Genomic DNA, 22417 nt, shown 5'->3' with positions numbered 1-22417 from the left:
TATACTACCAAGAAATTGAGTGTACAATCAGAAGGCGCCCGCTACTACACTTTTTTTTTATTAGCCACGGCCTCTAAAATTATGTTATTGAAAGCGCTTTGATATCCAGAAAAGGCAAGACTACTAACTTGTTGTAATCTCAATAAAAGAAACCAAGCTATTTAGCGCTATTTAGGATACGTTGCCTATCACTGAGAGAGAGTAGGAGCAAGATAGTCTGATAGAAGTTAGATCCTGCAGACTGATATGTGAGATTTTATCACACTTAAAAGTAAGCAACAATCGATATATTTATACAAGTCAGTGAGATGTGATTAAGTTGTTTTTGTTTTGTTGTTGCTTTGTTCTATAGCTATTTGAAATTTTAAATTAATGTCCTAACTGATTTGGCATTAACATCCACTAAAAATCCATACTCAAGTCTCAAGTAGTGAGTTCGAGTTCTATATGTTCTTTACAAGAAGTGGTTTAAGAACTCTGAAGGTTTACCAGTTATTTCCACTAAATGAAGTAAAAAGGGAAAGAGAATGCAAAGAATTTGACTCCTTGGTATAAAAAGTAATAGAACAGAGGTGTAAATACTCCACACTATGTGCATAACACCTCGTATACCCGCTTCCTCTTTTAAATATTGTTTCTTGGATAAGAAAAACTGAAACTGACTTGAAGTTCATGGATTTACAAGAAGCCCTCTTAAATAAACCGGACTGTTTGAAAGGTAAATAGTCGTTCTCGATTCAGCTCGCCTATTTTATGAACTAAAAGGACATGGAATAGGGCGATTTAGATTATTTGGCGATATAACGAGGAGTCCTTTAGATGGCTCTACGTACACAAAAACTTTCATTCCATCGCTAAGAAATATTATTTATTTATTGTTTTTTTTTTGGAAATGCAAAGGCATTAGGTCTGAAATTCATGTGACGAAAACCATTTCCCTTTCAGAGGTTGTTAATTATTATGAGACAATATGAAGGCGTACACTGAAAGTTTGAGAACACGCTTGGGTTAAAGAATTTTTGGTAATATATGCCCTACTAAATTAGTATTAAAGATCTCACAAAGTTATAATAAAGTAGTTATAATAAGATGTATTAAAGTAAAATTAACGATAACTTTTTTCTGATCAAATTTTCTGGTAAAATTTAGTCAGAATATGGTGAAAAATAATTTTTCCGAGATGGACAAGTTCTTCAATTTTAGTTAAGTGACTGAGGAATTCATGTTCAGTTTTTAACGCATTTTGTGCAAGTAAGTTTCTTTTTATCGCGGCTGGCAGTAGGCCGATGTATTGATCATTACTTATATCCGCTTGACCGTTTCGTAGGCGCGTACATGTATACAACTCATTACCTTTACTGCGATTATGTTAGAATACTTTTAATTTACCTAATGAAACATTTCGATAAAGGTTTCAACAAGTATAGAACAAAATTTTAGTATTAAGTTCTTTTTTCTATGCTCTTTTTACCAATGGCAAGAACAATTTTCATTTTGGCTACTCAACAGGAAACATTAATTTCCCAGATACCTGTTAGGCCCTGTTAGCATATTTTTTTTTATTTAGTATTTTTATTGTTTTTATGAAATATAATTATAAATATTAACATTACAGTAGTAAGGCAACTAATTGCTCCGTAAGGCACTCCGAATTACTTTTAAGTTCATTATGTTGAAAGCACAGCTTAACTACTCAGCAATGTAAGCTACGCTGACTATGCCCACTCAACCTCTGCTGACTGTTGGAATTACTTTTCATAAAATAACGGTACTGCAAAAATTAAAAAGCATTTTTATGAGTCGTCCGTAAAGTATAACACTCAAGGAATATATTGCCAGTATTTGATTTTCGCAGCCCAAATAAAAATATGCCTGGGACACTGGAGTAAAATTCATAATACATAGGTATATTTCCATAAGATAATACCTCCGTATCTCCATTTACTCTGCTTTATAAAATTTGAATAAGTTGCTTCCACAAGCATATATTAATATTTGGCAACTCTACTGTAGATATGCTTACTTTCATAAGAAAATAAATTTGTATCTTCTCTCTTAGATAACTCAATTTATATCACGCTTGAGAGCGCAAGAGAGTGAGTAAGTGCAGTTATCAATGCCGGCCCCCTAAAAGCCAGTGGGCTTTGCTTCACAATTTCCTCCATTAAGTGTATTTGTACATTGCATGTGTATGCGTGTTTTAGTCATATATGTAATAAGAATTATTGTTTGTATTAACTATGCGTTTGTTAAGTACTTTAATATTAAAAAAGCGCGCCAAATCATTTTGTTAGTTTGACATAGGAGGGCAAAAGTAGCCGCCTTGTACTTCAGTGGCAAAAGTTGTGGTATAAGCAAACAAAAAAAGATAATGTGTAAATATGTATATATTTATTTACTTATAAAAATAAATATACAATACAAATATGAAAATAATTGACGTGTGTATTTATTCAATATGTAGATACACATCCATATAGAGATATACACCCATGATCAAATAAGCGATACGATATATGTATATGAACCACTTTTTGATAATTTTCTTTGGTTATTTAATTCTCATATTTTTTATAAAAAATATAGTTCATTCTTCAACAAATGTAAAATAAATCGAAGTGACAAACTTTGCACAAGATTTAAAAAAAAGCGACAAATTTTCATCAACATTTCAGACTTTATTATCAGAATCATTAAAAAAACAATTCGGGCAGGAAGTTTTATAACGAATTACATTTTATTATAATAAAGTGCAAGATTCCAGTCTCCTTGATTTTTGATGATTTTTCGCTGAGATATTATGTATTTTCTTCCGTTTAAAATAAATTTCGTGAATTCGTAATATGGAGATAATGAACAAGAACTATTTGACGTTCCAGAACGACTTGCTAGTCATTACCAAAAAAAAATTTGGTAGCACTACCTCTGGCGTGATGGACCCGAGAGTCACCAGATACTGTGCCAATAAGGGTCTCCGCAATATACTGCAAGCAAATCGAGCCTCAGCATGTTACTGCTTGACTACACGACGTCTCTGCACAAACCTCGCGCGAGGCGACTCAATGGAGCTCTCAATGACAATTTCCTCAATAGTATCAAAGGAGCACCTTTAGGATTGCCTAGTCTTGAGTAGCAAATAGCAGCAGCATCGGCGTTACTACAAATACCTGATGGAATATTACCACATGATAAAGGACAACCAATGGTAAATGCAATTTGCCATTCGGACTCGGCTTAAAACTGTAGGTCCATCCATTTGTAAAATAACATCAAGACTAAAGCTACAAATAGAAGAAGGAGCTCGGTCAAACATCTAATAGAAGCATACGCACTAATTATTAATTATTTTTTCTTTTTTAATGACAAACACTTCTTCTGAGAAAAACATGAGACGAATTTCTTATTTATTGTAAGTATCTAAAGAAATATGAATTGGCAGGAAATGCATAGTAAATTTCCAGACCCAAAAGTTTGGAGAAATGAAGTAAAACTTTTCATTCGAGATATTAGATTTGAACACATATGAATAAAAAACCCCGCAGGTATATTGCCTACCCTGCTTAGGTAATCTCAAGTAATCTCAACCTGCGTCAGCATAAATCTTTCAAACGCTTCGAAATGTGCATTTATTGCCCACATTGAACCAAGTTTTTATCGAAATGGGTATCCATAGCCAATAGTAAAGGAATGTTGTGGTAACCTCCAAGTTCTGACGACGTAATGTCTTTTCACTGCTGGATTATAGAAAATAAGGTGGATTCGATCTGTACGGGAGGCTAATAAATCAGTGGTCATACTCCGACCGAGGAAAACCACAGACCTAATAAAGGGTGTTTTTTTAGAGGTTAGGTTTTCAAGTTGGCACTACTTTTTTCGTAGATGGTCTTTTTGACAGCTGTCCCTTGATTTATGCTCAGTTGGGTTTGCCATTTCATAATGAATAGACTTACACCTGAACAACGTTTGCAAATCGTGCAAATTTGGGCCCAAAACGAGATGGCCACCGATCCCGATTTTCACAAGAAAATTTTGTTCAGCGATGAAGCTCACTTTTGGTTGAATGGGTATGTCAATAAGCAAAATTGTCGCATTTGGAGTGAACATAATCCACAAGCCATTGCTGAGACGCCGTTACATCCTCAAAAAGTCACTGTTTGGTGTGCTCTATGGGCAGAGGGAATCATTGGTCCATATTTCTTTAAAAATGAAGCCGGCCATAATGTTACAGTCAATGGAGAGCGCTATAGAGCCATGATTAATGACTTTTTCGTGCCTGAATTGGACGATGTTGATGTGGACGACCTTTGGTTCCAACAAGATGGCGCTACATGCCATACAGCCAACGCAACCATCGATTTATTGAAGGAAACTTTTGGTGAGCGCATTATCTCGCGCCGTGGACTTGTGGCGTGGCCTCCAAGATCGTGCGATATAACACCGCTGGACTATTTCTTGTGGGGCTATGTGAAGTCGCTTGTCTACGCAGATAAGCCCGAGACGATTGACGTCTTGGAAGAGAATATTCGGCGCGTTATTGCTGACATACGGCCCCAATTGCTGTAAAAAGTGGTCGAAAATTGGGCCTCTCGACTGGAATTTATTCGAGCCAGCCGTGGCGGCCACTTGCCCGAAAACATTTTTAAAACATAATGGCAAACCCTTATCTTTATAATAGAGCTAAATTCTTGGCCATAACATTAAATTATATACGTTTTATTTCATCTTGAAAACCTAACCTCTAAAAAAAGCACCCTTTAGTTACTCATTTCGTAAGAATGGCATGGAAATATGGACTATAAAATTATCAGACATAAACAGACTTGAAGAATTTAAAATGTTTTTTCTCCGGAGATTACTTAAAACTCCCTGGATTGGGAACGTTTCTAATGAAGAAGTTCTCGGTGACAGACAACTACTCAGGTGTATCAAACGTAGAAAACATCGTATCTGGGTTCTATTCTGCGAAATACGAAATAGGAACTGCTACAACTCATGATGCAGGACGAGATCGAAGAAAGAAGAAATATCGAGTGTAAGCAGTTTTCTTGGTTGAGGATCTTAAGGCAGTGGAGCGGTATTCAACGTGTGGGTCACCTTTTGGAAATAGTTAGAGACCGCGAACTATTTTCAATTATAGGTCAAAATTTTATTACAAAAAAAGGAGGCTTATATTCCGAACATCTGAGGATCTTCTTCAGTATTCGGCTCCCCAACTACTATAGTATCTTTCAGGCAGAACTGATGGCAATAATGAAAGTCGTGACACTGGTGCAGTGTGATGCAATACCTGGAGATGATATCTACATTTTCGCTGATAGTCAGGTGGTGACAAAATCACTCACAAAACAGTCGGCAACCTCCAAGGTATTCACAAGGGTTCCTGCCCATTGTAACATTGAGAGTAGCTGCAGAGCCGATGAACTAGCGAAACTCGGCACTAAATTGACCGATGAGTACATAGACAATGACATACCCCTACAAACATGAAAGCTGCTTATCTTTGAGGAAATCGTAAGAGCTGCGAATGAAAGGTGGTATAATGAAACCACATGCAGAATTGCCCGACAACTGTGACCGACTCTCAACGCTAAACGCACTGATTTCAGTTAACGCGTTTTTCAATAGATGCGCTTCAACTTTTTTCTTGTCATTTGTAAACTTCATTAATATACATTTCATCATGGAACGCTACACACTTGAGCAACGATTGCAAATCGTGCAAATTTTTTATGAAAATAATCGCTCTGTTGCTGCTACTTTAAGAGCATTACGGCCATTTTATCATCTTCAGTGATGAAAACTGGGTTCAACGATTGGACTTCGTAAAACATGCACGCGGTGGTCATGCAAAAGAAATCGAATTTCATACTTAAATGTATATGTTCAAACTCGATAATAAAAAAAAAATAGTTAAAAAAGTCAAACCGTTTGAGTTTTATTCAAAAAAAAAGTTGAAGCGCTCTTACTGAGAAACGCTTTATAACGGGGTATTGCCTAATCAGAAGGTACGCCCAGAGGTACGCAAACACATGACTTCTGCAGAAGTTGTCTAGATGAGGAAGAGACGATCCGCACGTTTTGTGCCACTGCACTGCTCTATCCAGACGTATACTTGCAATTTTATGTAGACAATTCTTTAATGAATTGGTAGATCTTAGTTCTGTGGAAATCAGGGATCTTTTAAAATTTTTGAAAAGTGCATACTGGTTTTAGGAGGGCTACGAGCCTGAGTGTGTCCCAACCGCTTCAACCTAACCTAACCTATTGTCAATGCAAAAATTAATCTTTTTATTATGATACAAACGTCTTTTATAGTGATTGGAAAACTTATTGTTTGTTTTATATCTTAAACTTTTGATGCATAAACTAGATATGTATTTTAGTTTTAATATAAGCATGTAAAAATATTATTCAATCTTAATATATAAATCGAGAGTACTCTTATTTTTGAGGAAAAAAAATATTTTTTTAAGGAATTATAGCATAATTAATTGTTATACTTTTAGTTTGATACATCAAATACATCTATGTATTAATTTTGTTGTTGCTTTCTGCAAATTGGAATGCATTGCAATAAAAAATATATTTCACACCTCTGTTTTTTCAGCTAATTCGAGTGGTTTCACAGATACGTAACATATTTATTTACCCAATTCATTTTAAGTAATGCATACAGGTAAAAAATACGTGATTTCTTTTCCGCTTCATGCACTACAGCCACACATCCTCGTGTTAATTGTTGACAGCTAAATACTATAAAAAGTAAACAATCTTTCGTATGTTTATTCGCAATTATTTTGCAAAAAAAGGAGCCAATGCACGCACATCCCCCTCCATACGTGAGCGCACATACTTCACATTGCATATTTAAATTTTTTTATTGCGTAAGTGTGCACCCACAATTACCCACATATGGATTGTATAGAATGCGTCTTATGGTACATAAAATATTCACAAATGTATGTAAATATAATATGTTTTGTGTGCCTATTCAGCTAAGTAAATATGTAGTTGGAAAATCATCAAGTGCCACCTGTAGGCAACTGGCTTTATGTAAATAGCGCTCTCTAGCCTCATACCACCACATTTGAGACGACTGGAAGGCAAAATGTGAGAGCACGCATTTTATTTCTTTCTCTCTGGGCATTAGTTCTCTTTGCAGTAAATGCTTTTTTACTTTGGGGTTATTACTTGAGAGCAGAAGGAAAACACAGACACGGGCACATAGATTTCCATAAAAGCCTCAAAAGCTTCGGGTTTGAAAAGTATAAAAAAGCAAAGAAGAAACTGTTATGAGAATTCAAAATTTTATTTTAAAAATTTTGCTAAATATCGGCACGATTTAAATCAAGTAAACCATAAAATGGAATTTTTATTAGAAACCATTGATTTATAAACAAAGGGTCACCGGAAGTTTTATCAGTAGTACATTTTTCCAAGAATTTTCAACCAACGTAACCCAAATATTTGAGCGAACTCAAAGGCATACGAAAGGAGACTTCTATTTGAAGTGCTGCGCAATTTTTTTTTTTTTCAAACAGCGATACTAGCTAACCTCAAACCACCAGCGCAATTATTACCCAGCATTGGTAATCTTTCATACAAAGTGCTTGAAATTTTTGCTAATAATAGCAAACTTAGTTTTATAAAAGCAAGTAAAGTGCATTAAAAATAGATCGCGATAATTTAATCTTCATTATTCGAAAGATTAGCAGGGAGAGCAGCAACGAAGAGAGAACAGAATAGGAATCACTAAATCTTTATTAAGCAAAAAACGCAGATTTGAGCTGGTGTGCTGTAATAAAAATACCGACTTGACCAAAATTATATTCAATGACGAGGCTTAATTTTTTGTTTAATAATCACGTGCGTAAATGACTTATACGACTGTAAATTAATACTTTAGCTTAATGCATAGTGAAATATCCGGGAAAAGCTCGTTGTTCGTAGATGTTTCTTTGCGACGGCATTCTGAAAATTGTTGAATTTCAGGGTAAATTTTCAATGCTCAAAGAATATTAAAAATGTTCAAAAATTAATTGATAGCATCTGATTGAGTGCTCTTGGGGCGTGAAAAATAATGAAATTGGGTCTTACAAGGGGACAAAATATGTCAGCGCATTAACTCTGCTAGGAATTGCAGCCAAGCTGAGTCAAAAAAAAAAGATTTTTTAATAAAAAATAATTAAATAAAATCAATTCTTTTCCTACATTCATAAATTTGAAAGCAAAATAAATAAAAAACTAAACCAAGCAAAAATTTACATAAATTCTTTTAATAAATTTTGTAAAAAGAAATTTTACTTTCACTTAAATACAATTGCGGTATCAGTCCACACATTTCAGCTGCTAAATTTAGTCTCAAAACTAAACATAGAATTTCATAAAAGAAATCACATGCCACCACAAGCCGCAATCAAATGTTTGCATTTATTTATTTATTTTTTGTCCTTAGAAATATGTATGACATGAAACATGAAACATGTATATGCAACCTAAAAATTGGTTACTGTGCTGCAGTGCTGTTATCAGATGCCTCTTATTTCCAACAACAAAAATTACGTTTATAATATATGAATTTTGTGATCAGCCTATATGGGATATAGTAAACATATTCTGGTATTATCAGTTTGAAGATGACTCTTGAAAACGGCAATCATTCAATGGGGGAGAAGCGGCGAAAGGTTATCGAGACGTGGTGAGCTAAGAAAACAAACTTGTGCGCGAAGGCACATGCTTCCCAAAGTTATAAAACGTATGCGCTAATTTATATTAGTTTGGGGAATAAGTTCATAGCGTCTTCATATTTTCTTTTATTTTACAACGATTTGCTTGCTGTTTGGCAAAGGGGAAGTATTCATTCGATAGAACTCTTTCTGCCCTACAAAACTATGTCAATTGTGTTTTTGAGTTATTTATTTTGACGTGATAACGTCTTATAATTCGATTTAGCCGGCTGCACGCACGAAAAAATGTGTCGTTCCCTTGCTCATTTGTCGTTACCTTGCTCATTTGTCGTTACCTTGCTCATTGTCGTTACTTTGAATGAACTGCAAGCGAAAGCGCGGAACGAACGTCAAAGCAAACAAAGCAAACGAACGGCAACATTCGACATCTTGCTCTCTCCTACTTAAGTGAGCGTATATATGTATGTATATGCGCATATGTACATATAAAAATTCACGTATTTGTATTTGCATATGCCTTCTTATTGATTATTATTAATTTGATTTACTTGAAGAATTTAAAATAAAACCAAGTTTGTTAATAATACCTGTTGTCTTAATGTTATTATTATTAATTTTTTTATTATATATGAAGGAAAAAATGTATGGTAATATAATATTTACCACATACCTTATAAGATATGTTGTATACTAATATATGTATAGGGTTATTCAATAGGTGCGCTTCAACTTTTTTCCGATAGGGAGGGCAAACGACGCAATATTTTTAATTTTTCGCTTGTCATTTGTAAACTTCATTAGTATACATTTCATCATGGAACGCTACACACTTGAGCAACGATTGCAAATCGTGCAAATTTTTTATGAAAATAATCGCTCTGTTGCTGCTACTTTAAGAGCATTACGGCCATTTTACGGTCCATTTAATGGACATTATATAATTCATTAACTTATTGATATAATTATTATTTTTTGTATAAATAAAAGTCTTGGTTAAAACGCTACGAACTTATTCCCCAACCTACTATATTTATGAATTAAATTGCCAATGACTAAGCCCAACTATTTTTATTGCCCTCAGTTTCTTTTTTTTAAGAAATGTGAGCTTAATTGCTATCTTTTCACCATCAAAAAGTTTAATTCTAATTTCTCGGGTACGGGTACAATTAAAAGAGTTATGTTGCTTATTGTGGCAACCGCTAGCCTTTTCCTTAATGTCCGGGGCAAATTGTGTGTACAATTAGATATTTTTAAATGCTTGCCTTGGCAGCTCATATTTTTATATAAAATTCCCATTGCTACTGTTTGTTGCATTGACAGATTCAGTACACAAACACAGCAATTAACACTCGGCTACAAAGGTTAAATGTGGGAAATTTGTTGTAGTTGTTTATAGTCTGACACATTTGCTCGTAGAAATAAACATATTAATAAAACAAGTAAGGGAGAGCTAAATTCGCTCCAAACCGAACTTTATATATATATATAATTGGCGCGTACACCCTTTTTGAGTGTTTGGCCGAGCTCCTCCTCCTATTTGTGGAGTGCGTCTTGATGTTGTTCCACAATTGAAGGGACCTACAGTTTCAAGCCGACTCCGAACGGCAGATATTTTTATGAGGAGCCTTTTCATGGCAGAAGTACACTCGGAGGTTTGCCATTGCCTGCCGAGGGGCGACCGCTATTAAAAAAAAATGTGTCTTCATTTTTTGATCTTTCACCGAGATTCGAACCGCGTTCACTCTCTGAATTCCAAATGGTAGTCACGCACCAACCCATTCGGCTACGGCAGCCGCCATATTTCAGTAAAATTTAATTCGGGCTGGCTTTTAATTTTTGGACTTAAATAAACTCATAGGCAATGAAAGTTGTAGCTTCTACACACTTAAATCTCTGTATTGTGCATTGGCTATGTCAAGGCTAGAGTACACAGCGTTCATTTGGAGGCCTTACGCAAAAACTCAATCTAACCGCTTTAAGGGGTAACACCACTGTACACGCGTAAAATAAACACGATTTTTAAAGAATTTTTTTGTATAGAAGGAAAGGGAAAACAATCACTCTGATTTGGGAAGTTATTACCTATATACTAAAATACAAAACTACAAAGTTTGATCGAAAAATTTTACAAAATGGCGGCATTGGAGACATTTTTGTGATGTGGTTTCTCTTGGAGGAGCTCCGCGGCACGCAGCACAGAGGGTGCAAATTTTAATCTGGAACAAAGAAGCATTTTTTTCTTAATCTAGATAAGAATAGCTAGAGAAACACGTAGGGGATTTAAAAAATATTTATTTTTGTGGAATTGGCAAGCACTTGAAGGAAAAAACTCTATTTTGGACTAAAAAAACGGCACTTAAATAATTATAACAATCGTTTAAATTAATCTATCGAAAATCCCCTACGCTCTTCTCTTAAGAAGGTTATTATACAGACGTAGTGAAAAACCTGATTAAAAATATTTAAAATTGTTTGAGTTATGCTGCGTGCCAATTTCAGAAAACGTGTTTTGAGAAAAACGCGTTTAAAGTTTGGAAATTTGGAGAAGTCGTTAGGTAGCAGTCACTAACGCTTGGTTAAAAGCTTAAAATATTTATGAAATAAACTTCGGTAACGTATAAAACTTTTTGTTCTGTATTTTAAAAGGTTCAAAGAATTTTTTAAGCTTATAAAAATAAAATCAATTTTTTGAAATTTCTACAGTGGTGTTACCCCTTAAGCGTGCTCAACATTTGTTTCTAAAACTGGCTCTCCGCTCAATAAATTTTTCACTATCACTACCTTCTTACTATTCTCGTAACCAACTCATTGGCCTTCCTACACTTGAGAACAAAAGATCCATTTTGGCGCACTCATTTATCATTAATATCATAACTGGCTCTATTGATCGCCCTTCTCTTTTAGAAAATATCGCTTTTAATATTCCCTCTAGAATTCTTTGCCATTCGTTATTATTTAAAATTACTTTTTCTAGAAATAGCTATGGTGTCAACGGTCTAAGCTTAAACACTAGACTACTGTCAAACTAAATACATAATTTTTTTAGTATTCATTGACATTTAATCAAGGAAAGACTTATTGCCTCAACAACGTTAACAAGCCGTACAATTGAATTTAGAAAATAGACGCTCAGTGAAAAATGTTAATCGCACGCTTGGGCCAACTTATGGTGCCCATAACCATTCAAGCGATGACGCCTATTTTTGGCTTTATTACTACGCAAAATTGTCATATTTGGACTGAAGAGCAATCCAAAGCCATTACATCCAATGAAAACAACCGTTTGGTACGGCCTATGGGCTGGAGAAATCAACGGCCCATATTTCTTCAATGACGAGGCTGGCGCCAGCGTAACAGTGATTGGCGAATGCTATCGCACCATTATAAACAAATTTGTTTATGCCAGAAATTGAAGTCCGTGATGTGATTTGGTTTCAACTCGACGTGGCTAATTGCCAAGCAGCTCGTGAAACAATAAATTTACTGCGTCATCATTTCGATGAGTATTTTATCTCTCGTCTCGGACCAGTGGATATAACTCCTTCTTACTTTTATTTGTTGGGACGTGTAAAGTTTTTTGTGGATAAACCAGCTTCGATTGAGGCATTGGACGCTAACATTACTAAAGTTGTTCACGAGATATCGACCGAAGTCCTCCAGCGAGGTATTCAATCTTGGTGCTTACGGATGGCTGAATTACGGCACAGTTGCGCCCAACATTTGAAAGGGTTTGTCTTAAACAAGTAAATGCATGAATTGTTCTACACAAAAATAATAAATTTGCCCAATCAGTTTGAATTTATTTTATTTCAATTTAAAAGCCAATACCTCTAAAGTGATCACTCTTTATATTAAAACCATATAACGCAGTTTCAAACATAAAAACAATTTTCTATAAATAAAATTATATAAATTATATATTCTAATAAATACAATAATAAATTTAATAATGCTATAAAATTCTTTTTAACCATAATTTTAAGCATTTTTTTGGGTATGAAATTTATTACGCAAATTTATTATGCAAAACTAATCATCCAATTTATTTTTAAATAACTTTTTTACACAAAAAAAGTTATTTTTTTTATTATTTTGAGTGGTGGAAATCTTTATTTTGACCTTTAAGCATTGCATTTCTAGATGGTATGTATGTATTTTTTTTCGAACTCCATTTATTCCATACAATCTGTCATAACAATAACAATAAGTACTATTTTTACCTACAATTTAAATAATAATAGCTTAGAGTAAGAATTCCCAGTGGAATTCGTTACTTAATAATGAACAACATATACATATATTATACAATTTTACAACTTTTGCATTTACGTAATATATATTACGGTTTAAATCTTTGCATTAAATCGTTAGGCTGACATTTTTTTAATCTTGAGGAGTAGCTTATCTTGGAAAGGTTATTTGCTCGATTATTCGGATGAGTAGCAAGTCGGTTGTTGTATCTCTGGCTGAGGTTGTTTATTTCTTCGAAAACTGTCGTAACTTTTAGGTCACGGTGCAATATCTCGTTTCGTACAAACCATGGCGCATTGGCACACATGCGGAGCACCTTTGACTGAAATATTTGCATGATTTCTAGATTTGATTTTGCTGCTGAGCCCCATAATTGAACGCCATACGTCCATATCGGTTTCAGAATAGCTTTGTAGATAAGCACCTTATTGTCTAGTGTAAGTGCTGAATTGTAGCCGATTAACCAGTGTAGTGATCGCAATTTCAGTCCAAGTTGCTTTCGCTTTAAAAATATATGCGATCGCCAAGTAAGACGCCGGTCTAATAGAATACCTAAATATTTGGCATTATCTGTTTGTGGTATTGGAACGCTGTTAAGAGATACGGCAGGACATGAGCCATTTCGAAGAGTGAATGTTATCTGCGTCGATTTGCTTTCGTTAGCTTTTATGCGCCATTTTTTCATCCAGCCGCTAACACTGTTAAGGTTTTCTTGTAGGTAATCAGAAGCAATTGAGGGAAGGGTACTCCTGGCCATGACGACAGTATCATCTGCATACGTGGCTGTATATGTGTTCTTTGATAGTGGAAGATCTGCCGTGAACAAAGTGTACAAGACGGGGCCTAGAACACTTCCTTGTGGTACACCTGCTCTGATTGCGTGAAGGTTAGTGGTTCAGTTGTTTACTTTAACAAGAAAATGTCTATTTTGCAAATATGATTTTATAAGCATATAACAGTTGTGCGGTAAGCCCTGCTTAAGCTTGTATAGCAGGCCTTCATGCCAGACTTTATCGAAGGCTTGCGTTATATCTAAAAATGCCGCTGTACAGAATTGCCGCCTCTCAAGTGCTTATCTAGCGAAATCATACACACAATTAACTTGCTTTATGGTGGAGTGATACTTACGAAAACCAAATTGGTGGGCTGGAATGAGATTTCTTTGCGCAATTATTGGATTTATCCTTTTTAAAAGCAGCTTTTCGAAGAGCTTGGAGACAACAGGCAATAGACTTATTGGCCTGTTATTGGATACCACGCTCGGGGTCTTCCCTGGCTTTTGTATAAGGATGATTTCAGCAACTTTCCATTGAGTTGGGAAATACTTTTATCATTGCGTTAAATATAATGGTGAGGAATTTGTATCCACATTTGGGCAGTTCTTTTAAAACCTTACTAGTTATTAGATCGTAACCTGGCGCCTTTTTGGTTTTGAGAGTTTTGGTTGCTGCGTATCTAACTTTTTTCCAGGTAAATCGTACAGTCGGAAAATCCATTTGAAACGGAGCTTAGAGAAATTCGTTAACTTCTGAGTCTGCCTCCGCACTTTGACTCGGAAATGGTTGGAAAACATTTGATAGATGTTTGGCAAACTCTATTGCTTTTTGTTTATCAGTTTTTGCCCAATCTCCATTACACGTTTTTATCGCTGCGTTGTGAGGCGTTGGTTGTGAGATCTTTTTCGTTATATGTAAGTACATATGCAACAGTTGTTTAGTTCATTCTTAGCATGACAGTCCTGGGTGGACCACAACTACCTTTCTGTAGAGTTCTCGATCCGCTGTCAATCGCCACCAGTTTTTTATGTTCATCTCTTTGAGGTCCTCGATAATCGAATCTATCCATCTTTTCTTTGGTCCTCCCTTAGTTCGCTTCACATACAGTTGCTTCTTAAAGGCACTTTTTGCTTTGGCATTCTTTCTACGATGTTTCGCCCCTTTATTAGGTGTTCAAGTTCTAGATTGTATCGAATACGATATGTGCCATCTGCCAACTTGATTGAACCATATATTTTGCTCGAAATTTTCCTTTCGAATGTTGCTATTTGTTACAAGTCGTACAAGTTCATTTTTATCGGCCATACTTCTCAGCCGTATGTCTGTATTGGGCGTAAAAGGGCATGATACATGCATACGTAATTTTCAGTTCAGAAGTGTTAAATGTAACTGACGTACGACGCTATTTGCAAAAATTAAAAATCTAGGGGATAGGGTTATGAATTTTGCGCCACCTTGTATAACAAAGTTTGAGTTTCAAGTCACTGCTGTCCGTTGATTTATGACAGTTTTTTCCGCTGAAGTGGCATGCCTTTCCTCCACACAAAACACATGCTCGAATTTTTTTTATATGAAAGAAAAATAGCAAGACCGCCATCAATAAAAAAATTACCAAAAATCAAGGGTATTTGCAGTCACTTAAAATGATAATATTAAATTCTAAGGGCTATAAAGCTGCATACCCAGAAAAACTCTGAAAATTCTGGTTAAAAAGTTGAACATTTTTGTAGAAAGTTTCAAGCAACGTTATATATTGTTTTTGTTGATGTATGAACTATATTTTTATAGAAAAAATAGTGGTGTCTTTATAATTTTTTAGCTGAGTGTATATGAGAAAGAATTGTTTTGTTATAAAGCAAATAAAGCTCGATTTTTTGACGTATGTACGAAGCGTTTAAATCTCAGGAAAAGACTCTTAGGGCTCGATATATTTTGCTCTCGCCGTTTAATAATTTATTTCTTATTCTTATTTAATTAATTGAAATGTGTAAGCACGAAATAAATTCTTAAGTGAACTCTAAAAAGCTCTTCTTAATATTGTTTTCACCTAATTCTCTTTTTATACGATTTTTTTATACATACTTTTTTTACACGAATTTTTTCGGAGCGTATGTATCATGTAAAAAGAAAATTAGGTGCGTGTACAAGTCTATTTTATGAATTCATATAAAGAGTGTAGCAACATAAAAAATAAATGGATTCAACATAAAATACAAAGAACAAATTAAATACTTGGGCATAATTTTGGATAGCAAATTCACCTTTGTAAGACAAGTAGATTTCATTTTGACAAAAGCAAAAAAAAAAGGGTTTGTCTGTAAAGTCGGTTTACTGACGATAGTTTAACGTGACAACGTCATAAGAAAATACTGATGTAATGGTTGCAATTTTCAAAACAAAATTTTAATTTTATTTGTTTGATAGATATTTTGTATGGATATAGAGAAGGAGGTAAATGGAATCGCAATGGAATAGGTCAAGTTAAATTTACGCAAACGTGAAAAATGACAAAACATTTATCAAATTCATGAAAGATATCTTCAATTTCGATTGTGCATCACCCGCTAATAAGTCAACAACACTAACAGGCAACATCATCGATTTGCCTTTTTCAAGACACTTTACACTCGAAACACTCCCTTTCATTTCCTACTTTTCCTATCATCGTCCTATTCTCAACAGAGAAATGGTTAATTACCATGCAAACAGGAAGAAGGCAAGAATGATAGAAACAAGATTGCGCCCATCAGAGCGTACGTGACGTCACGTTTGCTGAGTTGTGCATTTGCTCTTCGCAATACATTTAGTGCTTTTTTATCCCGAAAATGCGAAGATTTTGAAGTTTCGTGTGTATTTCTTTTTTAAAGAAAGAATGTTATAAAAGGTCACTCTGAGAAGATTTTAGTGCTAATGAAAATTAGTTGATTCTTATAAAATTTAGATTTCAGCTCCTCAACTTCCCGCAAACTGGTGTCGTAGTAGAAAAATTTGCTAGGTGTTGTAGCCACGGGCATTTTGGATAAATTTGCCTCCATAAGGCTATTTTCCTTATTCGCATTGTCTATAAAAGTATAGCTAGAAACATATTTCGAAACTCGTTTGTAAATTGAAATTGGTACCTTCGTTGGCTGCGACAGATGCACTCTGCTGAAGTAACTCGCCAACGATTTTATTATTTTCTTCACCTTTAACAATTTCGGCGTACTGGGGACCCACATCCTCTGTGTAAATAGTGGGCACAGCACCACGCTTCAAAAGGCGATTTTTAGCAAATCCTAAGGCGTTTGAAAAAACCATATTGAACTCAATTATTTTAAAAACTACACATTATATACATTACCCATTTCGAACATTAGTTGGTTTTCAATGCTATCACTAGTAAAATGCTTCATACATATAAAGCTCGTTTTTGGATTGAAGGCATTTCCTCGCCGGCAGAAATGCATCCACTGTTTGCAGAGCGCCTCATCCTTTGGAAATATAAAAAAGCTTATATCACACGCTTTATTGAGGTTCTTACTAGCACAATTTTTCACTGCACATTTCATGTTTTCTTATTTTTCACTTATACGAGTACACTTCCACGAATTATCTTATTTTTGCGTAAATATTCACTAAAACGTTTGTTACCGATTGTTCTTATTAACGCACATTTCAAAGAAGAAACGAATATTCATAAACATCAACAATAACCGCAATCATGGGCAATGTGACCAGATCTCTGAGAAGATTTTAGTGCTAATGAAAATTTTTTTACTCTTATAAAATTTGATAATTTGAAAGTGCAAATTTAATTTTTGGCTCCATTTAAGGTTATGCAAAAATATTAAATGCCCCTCTCCCAACTCTTCTTAAGATTGAAAACCTTTTTACACATTTTAAAAAGCCTTTGAATATTTATTGAATGCGAATTAGAACCATAGAGGTGTAATCGTTTCTTTCGGCCATAAATCCTTTGTGGGACATAGGGCATCAATAGGTGTATTCATTGTAAAAATAAGCCACAAAATACCAGAAAATACTAAAGAAACCATACTGACATTTTTACAAAAAGAGTACCTTATCTAGTTACATAACTTCAAATATAACAAAAAAGTCGTTCCCTTAACAAACGAGTCTCGCTTAAAAAAAACCTCATAAATTAAATTGTACATAAGCATGACACATTTATTTAAAAAAACGCACATTTTAAAGACAATTTGTCACGCATACAAAGTTCTTTAAGTGATTCAATAAAAATTTGTTGGGTTATTTTCTTTGAATGGGCATTTTAATGCGTTTTTATATCCAAAGCTAGGCAACACTGCAGTAGCGAGAGAGAGATTTGACTGCCGAAAGCAGAAGAACACCAACAACACCTGCACTCGCGGGCAATGCAACCAGATGTTAAAAAAAGTAAAGCTAAATAAAACTGAGTGAATTATTTAAATATTTATTAAAAAATATATATTTTACAAAATTATAAACATGACATTTTAATTAGAACAACTAGAAAAATGTCATGAAGAAAGAACTAAAACTCCGAGACACAAAATAATAAAAATAACAAAAAAAAAATGATAAATCAAGTTACGAAAATGGTAATCTGGCCATACTGGAGCTAAAATCACGTAACTAGTTGTCAAATTCGCTGAGCGCAAAGTAACGGGACCACGATAGGCGCCACCTCATTATTCTTTCCACCATGGGAAGAAGGCATATGCAAATACAAATATGTGAATTTATATACACATGCGCATATACATACATATACATATATGCTCACTCAAGTAGGACAGAGCCAGATGTCGAACGTAATTTAGTAAAACTGCATTAAAATAAATATTTACAAATAAATAATTAGACCAATCATATCTTATGCTAATCCGATATTGTTCAACATTTCGTCGAACCAAATGGAGAGACTAAGACGATTTGAACGATATGTTTTAAGAATTTGTAGCGGTCTTAACCGCCAACCTTACAGAAGTGGTACTTTTCGGAAAAGAGTTTCTAATAAAAGTTTATATGAAAAATGTAAAATATAACGCATAGACTTTTTCTTAATGAAATCGTCAGTAAGATTTGTTGATAAACTGACATTCATAGAAAATGAACTGATAAACAAATATCTGTCAAAGGCCAGGGAAATATCATTACCTCTAGCAGAAAAACATTTATCACCAATATATTTAAAAGTACTAAAAAATAATAATATTTTACATAAAAATAGTAAAGCAATATATTTTCATAGGCGATACAATACTTACAACTTCAACGATGAAAATTTAGTTTATAACATTGATCAATTTAATGCCAAATAAGTTATGGAAGTTTAATATACGTTAAGGAGATAACTTAAGAATTAAGCCCTTTTTGGGAGAATATAAATAAGTTTTAAAATTATGCCAAAGACATTCCAAATAATAATCATAACCTATTGTATAATCAAAAGAAAAATAAGTTTTTAACTCCTAGATAAATACAAATGTATGTTAGGATAATGCTAAACTAAATAAATCTAATTTTATCATAACTTCGTAAACTCCTATGTTAAAATGATTTTGGGCAATAAATGAAATGAAATGAAATGTAGCAACATAACAAAAAAAAAATTTAACGAATCGCAAAACTTATTGAACAACCCATTTAGTATATATCTCGATTCTTTATGCTGTTACTTATGACCATTATTTGAACAAAATTAGAATACCCTTATGCGCAAGTGAGCGGGTATAAAAATCGTACTAAGTTATAACAAATGGACTAGAAAAGTAATGACAGCATGCGGGAAGTCGTAAAATACTGTATACTGTATATATAAATATTTCTTTTCTTTAATTTTCTCAAAGGCAATTAAGATTTGATAGTCGGAATACTCAATTAGTTAAAGCAACAGCAATTAAAAATTAACACGAAACAAAACACAAAAAATAACAAAAAAAAAAACGAAAAAAATTAAGAACTGTAGCCAAGAAGCAGTTCTTGGAATATATAAATCAAAATTTCTGTTCAAAAAATAGATTAAATTTAAAAAGCTGAGCACTCTCAGTGAAGAAGAGTAGCGCAAAAAAAATATTTTTTAGTTTAAATAAAAAAAAGAAAAGTTTAAAATTTATGCTTTGAATTTAAAGCAGTTATTATCAATAATTTGGTTGGTTGGTTGGTGTAGGTGTTGTCTGAGCGACACAGTGCAAATTTAATTAGCACAAAAGATGCCATTTTGTTATACAACTTATAGAACTACAACTTTTTATTATCGAACCATCTTGATTTTCTTATCTGCAATTTATTTCAAGTTGGCCATCGTGAATTCCCTCAGCGTTCTATGCCGTAGAGCACCCAGACTTGGGCACTCACATAGTTTTGGGTTTATTCAAATTAGACCACGTTTGTTTAGTTATTTTGCAGGTATCGGTGTAAGTCCACCTGTAAACGGCCTGCTTCTCGATTAGCGATAAGATCTGCCTTTTGCGCACTCCTTGGGGACAGCCCATTTCTATTGCTTCTGATTCGTTATAAAGGGTGTTTTTTTAGAGGTTAGGTTTTCAAGTTGGCACTACTTTTTTCGTAGATGGTCTTTTTGACAGATGTCACTTGATTTATGCTCAGTTTGGTTTGCCATTTCATAATGAATAGATTTACACCTGAACAACGTTTGCAAATCGTGCAAATTTGGGCCCAAAACGAGATGGCCACCGATCCCGATTTTCACAAGAAAATTTTGTTCAGCGATGAAGCTCACTTTTGGTTGAATGGGTATGTCAATAAGCAAAATTGTCGCATTTGGAGTGAACATAATCCACAAGCCATTGCTGAGACGCCGTTACATCCTCAAAAAGTCACTGTTTGGTGTGCTCTATGGGCAGAGGGAATCATTGGTCCATATTTCTTTAAAAATGAAGCCGGCCATAATGTTACAGTCAATGGAGAGCGCTATAGAGCCATGATTAATGACTTTTTCGTGCCTGAATTGGACGATATTGATGTGGACGACCTTTAGTTCCAACAAGACGGCGCTACATGCCATACAGCCAACGCAACAATCGATTTATTGAAGGAAACTTTTGGTGAGCGCATTATCTCGCGCCGTGGACCTGTGGCGTGGCCTCCAAGATCGTGCGATATAACACCGCTGGACTATTTCTTGTGGGGCTATGTGAAGTCGCTTGTCTACGCAGATAAGCCCGAGACGATTGACGTCTTGGAAGAGAATATTCGGCGCGTTATTGCTGACATACGGCCCCAATTGCTGCAAAAAGTGGTCGAAAATTGGGCCTCTCGACTGGAATTTATTCAAGCCAGCCGCGGCGGCCACTTGCCCGAAATCATTTTTAAAACATAATGGCAAACCCTTATCTTTATAATAAAGCTAAATTCTTGGCCATAACATTAAATTATATAGGTTTTATTTCATCTTGAAAACCTAACCTCTAAAAAAACACCCTTTAGGATGCCCTCTGTCTTGCCAATTCATCAGCTTTCTCAATTTAATTTATGAAGAAAAAACAGGCGCTTGGGAAATGCAAATTCTATATTCGGTAGGTAATACAAATAGATGTATGACGAAGCTCATGGGAGACGTAACTAGACAGGTCTGATCTGGAATGTACTGTAACTGATCTAGGTCCTTTATTTAACTCCATCGACCTTTGGTGCCACCACCGACAACTGTATAATGGAAACGCATAGGAAACAAATGGCGCTTTCGTCTAATGACTTCTGTCGCAACTGCAGGAACGAGGAGGTAGTAGAGAGTATTGAACACTCCCCCTATTATTTCCTATAATATATTATTGAAGATATTGGACAGCGTTAAACACTTTATCTGGCACTGTTCCTACTCTTGCCAGGATGTGACACTGGTGGCTTAACTCTTACTGCTTTGGTTGCCTGTCAAATGTAAAATCCGCAGTCATACTTTATGCTTTTTTTAGTTTTCTTTTTTTTTTAATAGTTCTTTTAAGTTCTTTTTACAGATTTTTTCTCATCTCCTTGAGAAATAGAGGGCAAAACTTGAGTAAAAGCAAGTGTTACGCTATCATAATGGGTTCCAGGCCAAAGTGAGCTCATCTACACCTATAAGGATAGTAGCTTTAGGGGTTACATACGTCCAGAATTTTCAAAAAATCGATTTTTGTTTAGAGATTATTATTCTTTATAGTTTTAGGCGTATTTCTGTGGAAGTCGACTGTAAAAATTCCCCATAGATACAAGGTTATGGTAGAAAATGTAACTGCCCTACGAGAGTTTGATGCGCACAGCGAAATGCACTTGAAAATTTAAACCCGTTTCTCTCGCAACTACTTTTTCCGGCACGGTCTGCATGATAACACTCATACAGTTTTTAATATTTTTTGATGCGGTGTTTTTTTTTTTTCAATATTCGAAAGTGTTTTCTCTACAGCCTGTCGAGCCGAATTTTTAATATTTTAATTAAAAAATTTGATAAACATAATTAAAGTGTGACTTCTATGACGTAAAACGCATACATTTGTTTAAAAATGCAAATTGCAAAATTTTCGAAATTCAGAAATCCGGCTCGTCAACTATAACTACAATTTTATTTTACAAGATTTTTTTTACTTTTTACAGATCCATCAACATTTCAAAGGGAACTGATGCAGACCATAGAGCAACTTTTTCTTCATTGTACTTTGGGTCACGTGATTTTTTATATGTATACTAACGAGAACTGATGCAGACTGTGGAGCAACTTTTTTT

General features: G+C 34.5%; 1 protein-coding gene across 2 annotated transcripts in view; it reads right to left on the bottom strand.

Annotated features, from left to right (window-relative positions):
- Positions 1–22417, bottom strand: part of LOC128871553 (cytoglobin-1-like) — a 45232-nt gene that overhangs the window by 19903 nt on the left and 2912 nt on the right. The window lies entirely within an intron of this gene.

Source organism: Anastrepha ludens, chromosome 2 (assembly GCF_028408465.1).
Source record: "Anastrepha ludens isolate Willacy chromosome 2, idAnaLude1.1, whole genome shotgun sequence".
Taxonomy (NCBI): Eukaryota; Metazoa; Arthropoda; class Insecta; order Diptera; family Tephritidae; genus Anastrepha; species Anastrepha ludens.
This window is presented reverse-complemented; position numbering and strand designations above follow the sequence as displayed.